This window comes from Haemaphysalis longicornis, unplaced genomic scaffold (genome assembly GCF_048455015.1).
Source record: "Haemaphysalis longicornis isolate Haplotype H1 unplaced genomic scaffold, Haemaphysalis longicornis Haplotype H1 scaffold_10, whole genome shotgun sequence".
NCBI classification, from domain to species: Eukaryota; Metazoa; Arthropoda; class Arachnida; order Ixodida; family Ixodidae; genus Haemaphysalis; species Haemaphysalis longicornis.
In genome coordinates this window covers 5,956,275-5,974,953 of record NW_027526204.1, presented here as the reverse complement: position 1 = coordinate 5,974,953, position 18,679 = coordinate 5,956,275, and the positions used below count along the sequence as shown (strand labels likewise).

General features: G+C 45.5%; 1 long non-coding RNA gene across 1 annotated transcript; it reads right to left on the bottom strand.

Annotated features, from left to right (window-relative positions):
* Positions 1–519: 519 nt before the first annotated feature.
* Positions 520–6,450, bottom strand: LOC144157589 (uncharacterized). Its single transcript, XR_013319786.1, has 3 exons — positions 6,115–6,450; positions 3,592–3,676; positions 520–1,116 (listed from the first exon to the last, which is right to left on the bottom strand). It is a non-coding gene; the product is annotated as an uncharacterized LOC144157589 (long non-coding RNA).
* Between the last annotated feature and the right edge of the window lie 12,229 nt (positions 6,451–18,679).

Sequence of the window (18,679 nt, the reverse complement as noted above, 5' to 3'; positions counted from 1 at the left end):
GATTTGACATTGTCCGTATTTTTTCAATAGTTTTCTTATTTTTTATTTCTTCAAAATTTCGTCCTGCCAATCATCTCCATTTACGTTATTACAACGAATACATTTTGAACTTTTCCGAAATCTGCATTTTTGTGGAAATGCAAGGCGTTACACGTTGCGCCATTTTTCGTAATTTTTTTAAATATTTCTCTTGATTTTTTTTTATATTTTCGAAATTTCGTGCGACCCGTTATCTCCATTTACGCCATTACAGCGATTACAGGGGTAACTTTCGCGATATCTGCACTTTTGTGGAAATGCAGGGCATTACACGGCTCTGGTGTATGTACTCGGCGGCAAAGAATGCTACGCATTAAAACTGTTAAATGTGTTCTGTGCCGCTGCCCTCCCGTCTCTCGCATTGGTACAGTAGTATTAGTGTAGTGCTCGATGCTGTAGATTCACTTGAAATCATTCAAGTAGGCATTTAGAATACGTGTACATGTGAGCAAGCTCCGCACGACATGTCTCTTACCCTTATGAAAATTTCTACGTCCAGTCAAAAGACAGTCTGCGTCCCGAAGGAAACAGACTGCGTGCGTCCTGTGTGTTTCCTCTGTGTTGGAATTTCGCCACCGACTTTCTGCGTACTCCAAGTGTCCCGTGTGTTTCCGTCCTCCATGCGTCCAGTCTATCTCCCAAAGGCAACACAGACACCATACGGCCTTTGTGTGTCCCCTATATGTCTTGAAGGCAACAGACCGCATTCGTCCCTTGTGTGTCCCCTGTATTGAAATTTCGCCACCGACTTTCTGCGTCCTCCAAGAATCCTTTATGTTTCCGTCCTCTACGTATCCCACAAGCTTCCACCTTTTGAGTGCCCTTTGCATGCTGTCAAATAACAGCGCCCAACAGCCAGCTGCATGTAGAAAATGTCAGCCAGCTCCACAGTCACTGTTTCATGCTGCAGCTGTTTCTGTAAGAGCAAGCTGACGAAAATCACATGAATCACACGACTCTTGCAAACCTGACTATTTTATTCAGGTTGGATCCATACGTGCTGCTGCCGCCTGCCCCACCAGGTGTCGCCTCATCTTTACCCCTCACAGGACGGGATAGCCACTGCCACGCTTGAACCTGAAATGACAAACGCATTGATCGCATATGAAGGGGTTTAAACAAACACATCTCAAACATTTGCTGGTTATGCTTATAAATATAAAGGAGTGTTCCCATACAACACTGAACCAAGTATCCTGAAAGAGAAGGTACAACTTCTAGGTTGCAAAATTAGCCACAAAATTTAGACCACATAAATTAAGTAATGAGCTTACGAACATCAAATATGACATACTGTTACATAGGCAACACAACCCAAAACTAAGTACTGTTTAGATTCATGGCCTCCTCATGACGGGCATTTATACAGCCTCGCAAGAACATTTGACATGAGATTATTGCAGCAGCACTGTGGGAACAAAGCAATATGGGGGGGGGGGGGCAGGGAAGGCAACATAAAATTGCATGAACATGCTAAGACAGGCATTGATCAGTCGTCATCATGAGTAGTTGCTTGTGTCTACGCGTTCTTTGGAACCTATAAAGGCAGCAGTTTTATTGTGCATTTCGTTTACGAGACAGCACTTGCATTGTCTAGTTTGTCTGTGCTTGCTTACAAAAAGCAAAATGTACATCACCATGAACTGACCAACCTCTAGGTTGGCTCCTCACTTCTTATATTTCCTTGTGTCGATGGGTAGCAGACACAGGAACAGAAATAAAAAACAACCGTAGAAAAACGTGGTGGATAGCACACTTGCACCCATCATTGCACGCGTGCCACGTGGTCACTCATCCCAACAGATGTACAGTGCACGGAGTGACCCCCAAGCAGCGAAAGCTGGGCGTGGTCGCTCTGTACTTTGTGAAAATACAAGCTACTAGAAAGATTTGACAGATAGCACAAACAGTGCAGGTGCGCCAACTTTGCACCATGGCACGAATTTTTCAACGCACAACAGAAAACGCACCGGTATGTCAGTGACACCGTGGAGGAGAAATTCGAAGACAAACCAGGACATCAGTGACAGTGAAAGGGTTAAAGCAGTCGAATACAGCAAATTTAATTTCAGGGTTTATGCTTACCAGCAATGAGGAAAGCTACCGCAGTAACTTGAGCCGACTACTCTGTAACGTGCACTCAAATGCTAAAAACACACAAGCATTTTTGCATATGTTTGCACACAGAGCATTCATACTGTTCGGAAATAATGCAGGTTTTTCCTACTATAAACATCATAATATTTCCCCCAACCACGCCATTTGATTTGTTTACAAAATGTTTTGTTACAAGCACCTGGCCACCCTGCAATCTTATCCTTTTTTAAGGGAACCGTCTTTTTCCCCTTTTTCCTTTGTATGCTGCACCAGCAGTCCTGTTTGATATGGAAAGGGTGTCGCTTTGCGATCCCTATCCTAGGTTTTCCTGTTTTTTATTGAAAATGTTCTCGATCTAAATGAATGAGTGCAAAAGAAACCCTGCAGCATTCAATTCGCCAACGCTCATCCATGCACGTCCCTTTGCTGACTCCTTCGAGGTTTGTGTTTTTTTATGTTTACTGCGGAGCACAAGTTTGCTCCGATAATCTATATTTTTACAAAAACCCTGCATTATCCGTAGCTACATAACAATATTCCAAACAAAGTCTGATACACAAACCAGAACCCCCCACAGCTCTTTCTTCAATTGCTGAGTACCCTTCTACAATTGATTGATTGTAGGGTTTAACGCGCCGACGCAACGCAGGCAATGAGGTGCGCCGTAGTGGAGGGCTCCGGATTAATTTTGACCACCTGGGGATCTTTATCGTGCACCGAAATCTCGTACACATGGGCGTTTTTGCTTTTCGCCTCCATCAGAAAAGCAGCCGCCGCGGCCGGGAATCGAACCCGCGACCTCGTGCTCAGCAGCGCAACGCCTTAGCCACTGAGCCACCGCGGCGGGTACCCTTCTACAATTAGGACCATCATTATATTTGCTAGAGTAAATAGCTGCTCGGGGGGGGGAGGGGGGGGCTACGATGGCCAGTGAGACTCATTACACTACATGAAACACAGTGGCAAAAAGGCACGCAATACACCCTTTCCACTGCTAGGCACAAGTTGCATCTAGGGCATTGAACTGAATTCACCTAAATTCTATTTCTGGGTGCATGGAATTGTTACACTCATGTAATGTAATCCATAATATGACTTTTGAGTAGAAGTCTAAAGATCTAGTTCATCTGTAATAGGCGGTAGAAGAAAAATCCCCACACACTGTCTGTGGGTACCACGCAACTACCACAGTGAACAAGGGTGACAAAGTCGTTATTAATTAATTCATGGAGCAAGGACGCAGCCCTGATGCGACAAAAAAAATAAGAAAGGTACCAGGAAGTTTCTCACCCTCATCGGTTCCTTATTTTTTGCCCCATCTCTGCAATGTTCTTATGTCTTAATATCACTAAGGTACCACAAGAATGCCACAATGGTTTTCTATGTTTTCATGTTCTCTCAGCCTTCAAAATCGAGATTTTCATGCATTTCACAGCCGTAATGAACTCCACTTACAGGTCGTGCAGGATAGATAGAAACAGGAGGCAGCCAATTCTTCTGGTAGCTCACAACGTACATCCTCCATGTCAAACACCTGGCCCTGTAAAAAATGGAAGTTCAAGTAGTAAACAAGCCGTAAATATGCGTTATAATGCCGTGAAATACTCGCTCTGACAGGACATGACAGAATTTCTTTTTTGTAGGTGCAAAAAAGGCACCTTCAGTTCTTTCAAGCTAAAAAATAAGTACAGTGCTCACTGATTGAAACGCAACACTGCGAGCGCATGGCCGCCAATACATGCAGCGCCGTCCATGGACGCCGCTGTCGCTGCGGGGAACCACTGCCCCGCTTATTGGCAACCGGAAGCAGCAAGCTTATGGTCAAAACACTCTCATCCTCGTGGTATACCACAATGCAACACCTAGCTTCCACGGGCGTCCACTGGCGGCACTGCATGTAGCGCAGGCCACGCGCTTGCAGTGTCGCGTTTCAATCCGTGAGCACTGTACATACATTACAATCCTTACAAGGCTTTCAGCCATACTTTAAAGGAACAGAAGCATCCTTACACTGAATTAATGTTAAACTAAGCCTATTAAATATCCCTAGGTGGTAGAAATCTGTGGCCCCAGATTTCCACTGTGCAAGCATATTCTCTGGTCCAGAGGGTGCGAAACGTGGTTACGGCTTTTAAAGGAGCCATGACGAGAAAACACAAGTTTGGTTCATTCAAAGGATTCCGTTGCTAGAATCATGCTGACACCATTTTTAACATAAACTCCACTCAAATAAGCTACAAATTAGGAACAAAGGAAATGGCCATGCGACCCACTAGCTCATTTCCCGCAACAGAACCTATGTCATACCAGCCAGCTCTGCAGTTAGCGGAGGGCGGCAACAGCAAACGCGAATTAGGCAGAGGCTATAAGCTTGCCGAACGAACTATTTGCGCTTAAATTTAGGGCACATTCTTTTTACAGTAGTAAGAATGGTGGGACCAACAGTAAAGGTTAGGAAAGCCCACGTAAGCATAGAAGTACCGATGCGTACTGCTGTTGGTACTGCGCGCACTATGCTTGGTTTAGCTGCACAGGACTGCGGGGCTTTGGGGTTGTCTCGGACAACAATGGCCGATTGACACAAGCAACGGTGTCTTACGTGACCATATTTGTGGAGCGAGCACTATGTTTCACGAAACGATTATTTTCTCGCTGAACAAAAACAAGCCACGTTTAAATACGGTAAAAACAAAACAAAAGCAGAAAGCGGCTTGCCATGGTATGGTGGCACCATCTAGGTTAACTAACGGTAAAGAAGGTTTCCTAATCGGCTGCAGAGCGGTCGGTTCCTGTGATGTCATTGCAGACCCTGAAAATGCACGATTTAGCGGGAAAATCAAAATTTTAGCTTCAATTAATGAATTTCTCAGTGAATAAAGCATCGTTTGCATTTGGACAAGTGCTGGGGGCACCATACCACACGAAATCTTTCGAATAACACAAGCTTGTATTTTGTCTTCATGGCGCCATTAAAATTCTCTCTGAGGCACATGGTGAACGTCTCAGCGTGCCAATACCTCCAAGGGGTAGGCAAGTTGAAATGCTGACGAAACGAAAAAACAGGATGGCGAAGGAGCACGGTGGCAAGCCCACGCCCTGTTTAATCTTTTTCGCACCGTGATTGTATCCCCATCACATGCATATTTGTAAGAATCAACACGTTTAACCCATGCTCAGCATGTTACGGTCAACACAATTTATGCAAGCCAGCTACAAATAATGTCACACCACACAAGAATTTCTGTCTGATCATGACGATTCTGGATGAGCTTAGGAAGGTGGAAAAATTTCTTGCATTAGAGCAGTGAAAGCTGCCCTGTGACTGCACCAGCAATGCAGGCTGGAACAGCCTGTTTTCAAGCTGCGACGTCTAAACAATTATCTGGTCAAATATTCACTGCCTAAAGACCTTGTGCATGTGGTACTACTTATAAAGTTGCTAGCAATGCTTAAATGTTGAAAATTCAACGTATATGCAACTCTTACGTATTATAACTACAAATGTAATGCAGCCTCCTTGCATTTCTTTACCCGTAAACGAAAACTACCCGTTAGAACAATGCTAAGCTGCCTACGTCCTGTAAAAAAAATATACTGTGGGTCAACTGCCTCCTAAAAAAAAAAAAATCGGGGAGTGGGCGTTTTTTTTTACAACCATTAACGCAGTTTTCTTTTTTTCTTTTTTTTTTTTCATGCAACAAGCTTTAGCGTCGAATCCACCCAAGCCAAGCGGCGGCCGCTGGGCCGTCAGCATAATATTTTCGTTGCCGGCAATGGCAAGGGGGTCGATCACTCACACAGCATACTGGCCGCCGCTCCTGGAAGCTCATTACGACCGCGCCGATGCAGCCGCTAATTTACAATAAAAGAAGCGCGGCGAGCCGAACACCAAGGAATATACTCAACACGTTTAACAAAATAGCACTGCGGCAACGCGTAATAAAAGTTTAACATGCACCACGATAAACAATCACTTACGGCAGAACACGCAGCATTTTTCACACGTCGCGTCGACAGACTGGAACTTGCAGTAGAGACTCTTGATTCACGTAGGCACGCACAACTTGTCAGGTATTTTGTCAAATGGCGACCTCGATGTGCGTTTGCTACAGCAGCGCAAGTACGGCGACGACACAGACGCTTTGCCAGCACTCACGATGTTTCAGGTGGCACAAGAGCACTAACACGTAATATTACGGCAGGAGGAGCACGTAGTAATTCACGTAACACCAGCAAATCGAAAACAAACCACCAAAACCACGCACAACGAACAAACCACGTCTTTTCTTGCGCACCTATAACAATGACTGCATATGTGCTAGCCTAGACTAGACTTATTACTACAGTTGGCTATCTAGCAGTCATAGAGTTTTAGCAGTTACTTTCTTCCTTCATCATCACCCCTGAAGCAAACTAGGCAGACGCCATTATGGTATTTTGTTAAAGTTGATAATAGCAAACATATATATAATGGCAGTATATTTTCTTTATGCGAGCAACGTCTTTTGTTGTCGTAAGTTGTTGCTACTCAAAAGCGAATAAAAATGGATTAACAAACGAGGTTATTATCATCGTCATCTACATCTAGATTGACTGTTTTGTGTTTTGTTCAGCGTCCAAGCATTCACCATTCACTGTTTGTGGGCTTTTCACAAACAGAACGGCCGGATACAAAAATTATTCCCCGCAGACATACGCAAACACACGCGCACACGCATACATACGCACACACACACACACACACACACACACGCGCGCGCGCGCACGCACACGCACGCACGCACGCACGCAAAGCACCGTGCGTCAAATCCACGCAGGCAAACAATTCACTCAAATGGAGGCTTAGCAAGACTATGTGAGCTCAAGTATTTAGACCTAGATTTACGACATGATTGTGTACTGGTTTGGTGGCTTGGAGGTTAAATACTCGCCTGCTGATTCAAAGGGCGGAGGTTCGGAAACCCGCTCAGTGACCCTTTTTTTTTTTTTACCGTGTTTTAATTGAAGTTTTTCTGCCTTCGGTTATATTTTGACATTGTTGTTGCTCTTGTTGCTCTCGTCCGGCTGTGTCCCTTTTTTTTCTGTCGCAATATATTTCTACCGCAAGTTCTGCCCCAAAAAACAGTACACCGCTTCAGCATTTAGTTGCAAGGATAAGCCATTTTACAACGACCCTGAAGGAAAACACAGACTAGGACAATCGGAAGCCACTTTTTAGGTTGTTTTTGTTTTCATTGCTTCGTTTTCCATTCGGCTTTTTGTGTTCTTTTTACTTTTTCTGGTCTGTATATTCTTCTCCCTCCCACTTTTTTTTCGTAATAGGAGGGACGAGGCACTTCGAACAGCCTCGTTCAATATGTATCCTTCTTACGCCACTGGTTCATACAAACGTACCAGTTGGTAATATTAATTCTGCGAATTTATCAGACCTCACTAGCACGAAATAACGTATACAGTGCTGCAGAATTTCCACAAACCATCGGCATTGTTTCTTACCATCTCTACCCAAGCCAAAAAACTTTACCTTTCGAGTATAATTAAGGCTTACATGCTCGACTTTATGTTTACTTGAGGAAGCACAATCTTCAGAAAAAGAATGTAAGGCAACAAATAGATTATCCTTCCTCCCAGTGTCCTAGAGGCAACACAAAAGACATAAGTCAGTCTTTTGACTTCATTTTGCCTTCAGTACATACATAAGCAACAGCATTACGGCATACAGAAGAATTAAGACAGCAAATTCAAGTTCTATCTTACAGCCTTTGTCCTAGAGGCAACACAGGGGAAACAGGCCAAAGTCTTTTGACTTCATTTTGCCTTGAGTACACACATGGGCAATAGCATTGCGGAACTCAGAAAGAGAAGAAAGCAAGTCATTTTTAAAGTTTTATACCTCTCATCCGAAATAAAATCTTCGTATAGAAATTTAAACTTTGTCTTTACCATAGTACATATAAAGGTAAAACATCATGGCTGTTTATCCGGCAGTCTATAAAAAGTACACAGCCTGCTTATGTCCTAGAGGTAACACAAAGGAAAAGTCAAAAGAAAGGCCACACAGTCAACATGCAGGAGACACAAAGTAAACAGAAAGGAAAAGTTCATTTTCATAAGGGTAGGCATCCACCGCACACTAATGGCGTTGGTATGACGGTACGCAAAGCAGATAGCAAGATAGCATGCGACGGACTGCGCAATGAAACGGAAAAAGCCTACATCAACGTAAGAGCGTCATACCTGTTTCATCTCGCGTCGCTCAATAACAAACCGTTAAAACATGCTAACATGCAAATACTATAATATATACTCGATCCGTTACTTATTATGCAAAAAGGGACAGTGCGACACTGACCCTTCTTAAAGCGAATGCTTTCTTAGTAGGACCGATCACATTCTCTCAAAAAATATTACATTATCCTTTATAACGGTTGCTCGAACGAAAAGCTCTGATAAGGTCTCTACACACGGCGCGTGCATAAAACCGGGGACCACAAATGAAGTCTCTCTTTCTCTCTGTCCCTCTGAAACTGGACTCCCATTGTGTCAAATTGCTTACTTCAAAATCGCAAAAGCGAACGGCTCTAAATGAGACAACACGCGCTTCGATCATGAAAAAGGAGTACAATAATGAACCTTTACCTTTATCTCATAAACCACGTAACTTTGTACATTTAGATCGTTCGCAGTTGTGTTTACTTGCAAAAAGTTGTTTCATGGGTTCGTTTTTCGCTTGCGATTTGGGTGCTTGAAGGTTTGACGATCGGTTAGAAGCACTTTCAGCGAAAGCTGGACGCACATTTAGCTTTCGCGCTTCTTTCTACTTTCGATAGGACGGGACCGTAATTTTTGCATTGGGTAGTTGTTCTGCACGATATATGTAAACAACCTGTAACACGTACCTCCCAACTTGGGTGACAAGTGGCACATTTTGCTTTTGCAGTTTTAAACCCGTGCAATAACCTAAGATACACGTTGCGTTCCTCGGAAACGCCATAAAGCACCTGAGGCAATTTTTACGACGCGGAATTAAAAGGAATGGAATTGAGCTTCCCATCCATTCAAGGAGTGGGAATGGGCTAACGTCTGTCATTCGGGGGAATTAAAAGGAATGGAATCACGACAAATTCTAATTCCTCGGAATGGAATTGGAATGGAATGGCGATGCCCATTCCGCAACACTGCCCCTAATGGCGTCGCTGTTGCCCTTCCGCGCATATGTCTGCGAACAGATTTATATTTCCAAAACACAAGCCATTGCAGTCACTGGGTGCTTTGGATGATGCCGCGGGAGAAAATATTGATGTTAGTTATAAGAAAATCGCCTAGGGTTAGTAGAGCGGCAGATAATGGCAAGGAGCGGCGAAGCGCGATTGCCATACGCTTCTCGGCGAGGTTATGTTGATACGCTGTGTTGCATACGATTTGTGCGAGGTAATAACGGCCAATGAAAGCTTTCAAGCGCCTTAACAATAACGCAAAAATTAGTGACAATAGCAAAAGTGGATTCCTGAGCGTAATGAATATGTATATGTTCAACAGACGAGAAAAAACGCATGTTGCTGATGACAACTGCAAAAGAAAAATGCTCGCTACAGGTAAGCGTCTCGAAGTTATCTTTTACAATCGGTACATAATTGCCTTGGGCACCAAAGCTATGACAATGCTGCAACTGCTGTAAAACCCGCTTGCATTTACTAGTCGCAATCGTCTAGCGACACAAATTTGAAGAATTATGGCAAGCAACACCGAATTCGCTTTCGCCGATGCAGGAAAATATGGCATGTTTCCTTATTCTGACACTCACACAGACGACACCTTTCACATATGTTACATAGAGCAATTAACATATGTATCGAACACTAAGAAAGCACTTAGCTTGCGCTAATTTGTGCGGAAACAAATGAATCGTCCGATCGCCCAGCTACCTATCTCAACTAGGCGACGACGACTTGATTGTTATTTACGAAAAAAACTATGGTTGTGAGGCTCTACTTCGAATCGAACTGAGCAATAGTCCCTAAACCTAGCAAAGCGCTAAGCGCAAGGCGCAAAACGCAGTCACGTTCGCTTGCACAGATAGAAATTCGGGCACCAGTTGCAATGGATCTGTTGCGTTATGCACGGAACTACACGCTATACATTGGGGTATTATCTCCCGCTCCGTCACCCGGCGGCGTAGTCCAGCGGATAGCGCGTCCGGTTCTTGTGTGTATTCCGGGCGTCAGAGGTTCGATCCCTGCCGGTGCTGCAGTTTTTTTCTTTTTTTCTGCACTCTACGCAGTTCGTCCTTGGGGAGTATCGGAACGGACCATCCGGGTGGGGCACTAACCGCTCGTCCCCTCGCAGTTAGTCCCCAAAGGGACTAATGATTGTGGCAGAGGCCGTTAGTCCGCGAAAGGACGAACTTTTAGTCCTTTTTGCTTACCATCGCGGCAAATATCTGAACGCCGCTTTTATATTCAGCGCTGATAACAACCCCTAGCACAATTTTTCACAACACTAACATCTACTTTCTCGCATGTGGAGCTTCTTTTTCGCGATCAGATTGATTAAGAGTGGCGACAAGCTGTTGCAATCACGGTCTGCGCCGGCTCGAGCCGCAGTGATATTAAAAATGTCGTTTCAAATCGCGCGCCATCAGCCGCAAAGGGTTCGCACAACGTCCGACAGATGGCGACGAGTGTACTGGCCAGTAGGAAGACGCAGTGAAACATCCCCCTCGCGAGGGGCACGATCAAATGCAGAGCATTTCCGGGGGCGCACGACGTTAAGTAGTTTGCGTTACGTTAATGTTGTTGCACTTGTGGCAACTGCTGACGAGAGAGCGCTCGTCAGCAGTAATTTGAATGAGTCAACGATATAAGGCGCGTTCGTAGCGTCCCGTTCTGTGGCGGCTTTGTGGCGCAGTGGGTAGAGCACCATGTACATTGCGCTCCGCCCGCAGGGTCGAGGGATCGAAACCGGGCGCCGGATAGTATTTTCTTTTATATAGTGTAGGGGGACGGGTGCGGACAACGACGGTTTGGACTACGACGGGACAACGCGGGTGACATCGTGAGTTACTGAAATGCTCTGCATTTAAAAACGGACGACGGTGAAGACATCGCCGGCCTAATCGCCTGGCCAAATAAAGTTGCTCTGTCTGTCGGGTGGCAGCGACTCATCCGAGTCTGACGATTCAAACGACATGTTGAGTGCTCGGGCGAGTGCGGACCATGTGCAATCGTAGCAGAAGATGCGGCGAACGTCCCTGACGTCACGGGTGAGGCCGTGACGTCAGACTGGCGCGCTTGCAGACTAGGCTTTGAACGGCCATTTTCCTGCGCGGCGACCGAATTTGAAATTGGTTGCAATAAACGTGTTATAATTAATTCTGTGTTGGCGGCTGACGGCTTTCGGTTCGATTTTCGTAATTACTGAGCCAATAGTATTTTTACAGCATAAAAACTGAAAGCGAGAAATTTAGTGTCAGTACTCCTTTAAGCAAACCTGTGGTGTATTTAACTTGGGAGGAGCGCGAGTCAAGAGCAACGGCATGAGGGGTGAGCGGGAAAGCGAAGGGAGGCATTTACTTGGCAAAAGTCGATAATGACTATTGTCTTTTGTCGACATTTGCAACGAAAGGAGGAAATACGCGGCCCATTTTTTTATTTTCTGGCGTAAGCTGCACTGGGCGAGATTCAGCAGTTTCGCGTGGGCTGTGAAGGGCCTTTCTGCGCAAGTGCGAGGAGAATTGGATTGGTTTGGATCGAATCGGATAGGATTGGCTCAGCTTGAATTGTGTTGGCTTGGATTGGAATAAATTGGATCGTGTTGGATTGAAATCCAATCCCAATTGAGGGCGGGTGTGTAGAGAATTGGGTCTGCACATTCGCCGGTCTGCGCATTCCAGAGGAGTGACGTCATAGCCGCGGTAGAAGTACTGGCGCCGGCGCGTGCCTAGCTGTGCGCCTGACGCTGTCTGACGCTGTGCAGGAGCCGCTTGGTAGCCGCGCCGTGCTGCGCATTCGCGAGGAGCAGAGGCTGGACTGGACCGGACTGGATTGGACTGGACTGGACTGGACTGGACTGGACTGGACTGGATTGGATTGGATTGGATTGGACTGGACTGGATTGAATTGGATTGGATTGAATTGGAAATCGATTTAGCAGTAGTAAGCATATTCAGCTAATCCTACACAACCAGAAAACCTAAGAATAACCAACTGAACCTGTGGGGAGCGCCCTCGCGCGAGGCCCCCCTCTCCCACTTCGAGCGCACACTGGCGGCTATGGTCAAGCCGGCTGGCGCTGCCGGCACTGGGGCAACCTTGTCGCAGCAATGCGCTGCTCTGTACATTGCCAACCGGCCCGGTAACAACCCGTTTTGGGTCTCGGTTTCCGTTTCCTCCGCAATGCCTCGGAAGGCGCGCTCGTAGCTCCGGGAGGAGGGTAAGGAAAACCGGTCCTCGGCAAGAGCCGAAGTCGGTGGTGGCAAGCGGTGGCCTGGCCTCTTTCGACGGGTCGACCTCATGGGGAAGGACCCCTCTGCCCCGACACCGGATTCTCCACCCGCACCTGCGACCTTCACTGTGTAAGCTAAACCCTTTGTCTTCCCTTGCGAGAACGCTGCAGTAGGACAGGACTATCCTCCCTGCTGTGGCTGCCGGTCTGTTTGCACCCGCAACGATATTAGCTACAATAAACCTGTTTATTGTTTGTCGCGAGTCCGTGGTGTCCTTTTTCGCCCGAACCCTGAGCCACGCGTGACTTTGCGCACGGCGCGTTGGAAGTCGCGTGAGAGCTGCAAGTTGTACGGCGGGACGATTGCGTATGCGCTAGCAGGTGAAGTTCGCTTCACAGGCTAGCCTTACGTAGGCGACCACACAAACCCTCGATCACACTACGTATACCCTGGCATAGCCGAACTAAGCCACTGCTAATTTTTTCTGCGACTCTCAGCACTTCGTCCGTGGAGAGTATCTCAACGGACCATCCGGGGGGGGGGGGGGGTGGACTAACCATTCGTCCCCGCACATTTAGTCCCCAAAGGGAGTAATGATTGTGGCAGAGGCCGTTAGTGCCCCAAAGGACGAACTGTTAGTCCTTTTTGCCTCAGAGTGCCCCAAGTCTGGGCAGGAGCGGGCCGTCTTCGCATCGGCTGCGGCTTCTAGGCGCACCACGAACCTGTGTCTTCGTGGCACCAGCGGCATCAGTCGGGCACCATCGGCAAACGTCCACGCTCCGTCGACGTTCGTCTCGACGGCCTCGAAAGGCTACGTTCGTGCCGAGGCTACCTGGGACCTCCAGCGGCAGCGGCTACCAGGGGGTAGCCGCAGAGGAAACATCAGGACGCGCGGAGCCCACGCCGTCCAAGGAACGACCTAACACATCGAACGCCGGCATCGAAGCAAGATGAGGACGACTACCACCGAGTCACGGCCACGCAAGGGTGCGACACGTCAGCGCCGACTACCGGGGTAGGCTAGTCCAATAGGGACAGCGGGATTAGACACAACTAGGGACTAGTTGTTACAGAGAGAGAGTACCAGAGAGACAATGATTAATTAGTAATGTGAAGGCCTTGGATTGGGTTGCGCATGAACTTTCTTGTAAAGAGGACAGGGGTCCTTGGATTTGACTGTATATGAACTTTCTTGTAGAGACTTTCGGGTTTTGATTCCAATTGTATTTTTGCATATTTAATTTGAGGTTTGATCGTTATGGGGTTTGTGCAATTGATTTATTAAGTGGGTTGCGCTAGGGTTCTTTTAGTTTGAATTAAGTGTGGGTTCTGTTAAACCTGTCAAAGGCTTTCGTGCGTCCATCTCTCTGAGCTGGTCGAGACAACCTCACCATCTAACATTGTCTGGTCCTCCAATGGCACGACCCTTGAGCCTTTTTCTTCACAGTCGCAAGGTTTTGTAGAAATATGTATCTGTTTTAACTTAACGCAGCTTGTGTCAAAACCAACCAGATCAACTGCTCAATCTGCCAACCCTTTAGATTTAATTTTAACTACACACCCAGATCTTCTATACGGTATCACGCATCTCCCGGCCTAAGCGACCACTCTGTGTTGCACTTTACAATGAACGTTTCTCCTACACGCAACCCCTGCACTGTGAAACTAATCCGTGACTACAAAAACGCTGACTTCGACGCTATAAATGAAAAATTATGACCTTACTTGGAGCCTTTTCTAACGAAGCTTGATCAGAGCACTGTGCAAGAAAACTGGGAATTGTTTTGCGCCTATGTGGATGAGCTAACACCTATATTCCAATTAGACGTATTCGACCCCGTGCTCACACGCCCTGGTACAATAATAATCTCAAGAGACTAAACAATAAAAAGAAACGCCTTTTCCGCACCGCGAAAAAGCGCGACACGAACGATAGCTGGACTGCTTATCAGGCCGCCGAAGAAGATTATTTGAAAGCCGTTTCTAACAGTAAAAAACATTTTTTTTGATAATACCCTGCCCAGCTTGTTAGCACGGGATCCTAAGAAATTTTGGAAGATAGTAAATGCTAAGGAAGACAGTTCAATTTCTTTTAACGATGAATCGGGTCAACCCATACCTCTCGCCGAATGCCCGTCATTGCTGAACAATGTCTTTTCAACTTTCTTTTCGCCCGCATGTTCCACAAAAGAATGCCTCAGCTTTCCATAGGCTGATTTTATTTCAATGCTTCTTATACTCATTGAACCGGCCGAAACTGTGAAGCTGATTGAATCCATAAAGTTGTCATCGTCCTGCGGGCCAGATAACATTACCTCAAAATTCCTAAAACAAACTAAAATGTATTCATTCATATTCTTAGCAAATATTTTTCAGCAATCATTAGAATCTGGTTCGCTTCCGACGCATTGGAAATCGGAAAGGTGGTCCCTCTGTTGAAATCAGGTGACAAACATTCTCCATTTAAATACCGCCCCATTTCGTTAACAAGCGTACCTTGCAAACTATTGGAGCACATATTGTATACCCAACTTTTCAGTTTTCTCGAATTCAATTCGTTTTTTGTCTCATCCCAACATGGTTTCCGGAGTTCATATTCATGCTAAACAGTTGCTGCTCTTTACTCACAATTTACATACCATACTAGACAAAAGATCCAGAGTAGACTGCGTTTTTCTAGATTTCTCGAAAGCGTTTGATAAAGTTGATCATCGTTTATTATTGTTGAAACTTTCCACCCTGAAAATAGATCCAAAATTATTACCCTGGCTAGAATATTTCCTTACTGACCGCTTTCAATACGTTACCCTGAACAACTACGATTCCTCTTCGATTTCTGTAACCTCAGGCGTGCCACAAGGCTCCATTTTAGGTGCACTACTGTTTTTAATATATATTAATGACCTTCCGAAGTGCGTTTCATCTTGTATCCATCTCTATGTTGACGACTGCGTCCTTTATAGAGAAATAGAGAATGATACTGACCAGATTTTGCTGCAGTCGGATCGAGAAGGTATCTCGCGGTAGTGCAAAACTTGGAAAAAAACGCAACTAAACCCTGACAAATGCAAACTAATGCGGTTTTCTCGCCAAAATGAACCACCTTCAGTTTACAATCTGAGTGGCACCCAGTTGGAAGCCGTTTCATCTTATCGCTATTTGGGTGTAATTATAACTTCAACTCTTTCATGGAAAGCACACATCGAATACATAACCAGTAATGCCAACCGCACATTAGGCTACCTCCGGTGAAATTTCCGCAAAGCACCGGTTTCTTTAAAGCTGTTATTCTAGAAAACTCTTGTAAGACCAAAATTAGAATATGCCGCCTCAATCTGGGATCCGAATCAAACTTCTTTGCAATACACCCTTGAACTTGTTCAGAATAACGCCGCCCGTTTCATCCTTTCAAACTACAATAGAACTGCTAGCGCAACACAAATGAAGTTAACTCTGCAACTACCGGTGTTATCATTACGAAGAAAAGTTTTCCGTCTCTGCTTATTCAACAAAATTGAATAATATTCAATAACCACCAGTGCTTAGCCAGTGAACTAATTGCAAGGCCATCTTATCGCTCTTCACGTGTCGACTACGCCTACAAAGTCGCGAACATTTTTTGCCACACAAACTCATTTATTTATTCTTTCTTGCCGCAAACTTCGACCGAATGGAACTACCTTCCCGGTGACACTGCATCAATAGCCGATTCATATCTTTTTCGCCGATCGTTGTTCGCCTTTTTCGGGTGTATTGATTTCACGTGACGTTCTTTCTGTTCGTGTTGTTGTTATATTGCTTGAATAACTGTTCTTGAGCGCATATTCTGCGCATTTCTTGTGTAGTACTGTGTAAAGTTTGTGTAGTTTGCTTTGTAGCCGGCAAATGCTTTACGTTTGTTCTTTAGAACGCGAATATTTCTACTCATTCGTCCAGAAGAACCACTAGCGTATTTTATTATGAACTTTTGTTGTCTGTACTACCAGCATTATGTAGTATGTTGCACTCGTGCCGCTTTGTTACTTGCTGCTTGTATTTTTTTCCTAAAACCCACTTCCCTCTTCAATGCTTATGCGATTGAGGGTACTTGAAATAAATAAATAAATCTGTTCACGTGACACCCTTACCTTGCATTTACGCTTTACAAAAAGAACATTGGTTGATTTGGTGGCTTATTATCTACATTAAATTCGCTGAATATTCTCCCACTTTTTAGTGGCCTTAAATTTTTTAATAGCGTACCATTTGCGAGGCCAAATGCAGCTTACAGCTCCCGTGGAGCGAACTCAGCGAAGCATCTTAACCCGATATACGTATTTCATGTGCGCTAGCGTGGAGATACATTGACTCGGACGTTTTACGAACTAGCAAAATAAAGCAACATTCTTCGGGCACAATTCTTGTCATGGCTTATTTTTCACAGAGCGAATTTTAATTGACGACCCTCCGGCGGCCGGGACGGCGAGCCGCGGTGGGCGCGGTCAATGTGAGCCTACAAGAGTAAGCGTCATACGAAACGTCATAGAATATCGGCGAGGGAGATGCAGAGGTTAGTGCAGCACTTTAAAATTATTTTTCCAGACTCCAGACTACAATCTCTACAAGTTCTTTCGCCATATTTACAAATCACTTCACCGCCCGTTTAGGTAATTCGACTTCCATGCACAAGGTAATGTGCATGGAACAACGTCACAGGTGGGCCGCATATGTTTCTGGTTATTCCTGTTTTTAAGGGTGCATATCCCTCCCTTCCGAAGGAAATCAGTTCTCCGTAACCTTTGAACTGCGTTAAAACGGTGGTTTGGATTAGTTGGTGCATACTAACTGAATTCGAAACAGCGCAAAAAGAGTTGCAAGAAACAGCGCAGTTTGTCGTCGTTTCTTGTCCCGTCTTTTCGCGCTGTTTAAATGCTTGCAGAATTTTGCGGGTATTCGCAACCAGCGGCCGACAACATGGCCAACACAAATTGCACAGGTATTGCTGTCCACTAAACCGTCCAATACATGCTCAGACGTCCCACAGACCGCCTAAAACGTGCCGCCACAATTTTACCAGACATATTTGCCTTCGGATTTTTCAAGAAGTGGCCAAAAATTAAGTGGCCAAAGCTGCAATAAAGGACCACATAGGCTTTCACCGAACCGCCGCCCCAACAGCGTAATGTTCGGTGGGTGGAAAATTGAAGCCCGAAATTAACACTTTTGTAGAAGGGTGGCGTAAATACACTGTCCTGTCTTCATGCAGGGTCAATATCCCGCCGTTATTTAACTTCCTCAGTTCTTTCAAGCAGCTGAGCAATCACAGAAGAACCAATCTCAGACTTCCAGGCTTTATCCATTCACTCTGGTGAGGCCGGTATTGCGCACAGTCTTCCGCATGATCGAAAAGCGGCGCCGCCAAATGGGACAAGTTTCGGTATTTATAAATAGTTAGGCTCCCAGGTAGAAAAAGTGAAGTTGTTTGAATAGTATAAAGGGGACTTGGGCACTTTCGCTAACCCACCTAAATTATAAATGAAAATATCAAAGGGCACAATTGAAGAAGTGAATGTTCACAGATTTCAAGTACGCTTGCTTAAGTGTTGCACGTGCCCACGCGGCGGGAAGTACCTTGAGTTCGTTCGTAGGAAGGTATTATTTTTAGATAGGCGATTGGCGCGTTGTTGCTAAGGGGTATATAATAAATCTCGCACGCCCGAACACACGCACACACAGGCATAAAGGAGGATATCCGCGAAAATGTTTGTTGTGGGCGTTCTTCAGCCGATGAGACAGTGATAGGGTATATCTCGTAAACTAGCCATTTTTCTTCGTGAAGCTGTTGCTCGAGAATAGCGTTCCTGACCACGTGGAAATGCCAACGCCGGGAGTACATTTAAATTTAAACAATCATCTACTTCCGCGAACTTATATACGCGCGCTTGAAACGCAGACGTTCTCGCTAATAATTTGCTGCCGGAATTGGGTAGTGAGGGTTTTTGTGGAGTGCTTTGGACGTCAATATAATACGGAAGAGCCTGAATATCCAACGAGACGAAAGATCCACCGAGTCGGAAGGTCCAGTCGAGCCTGAATATCAAACTAGATAAAAATCCACCG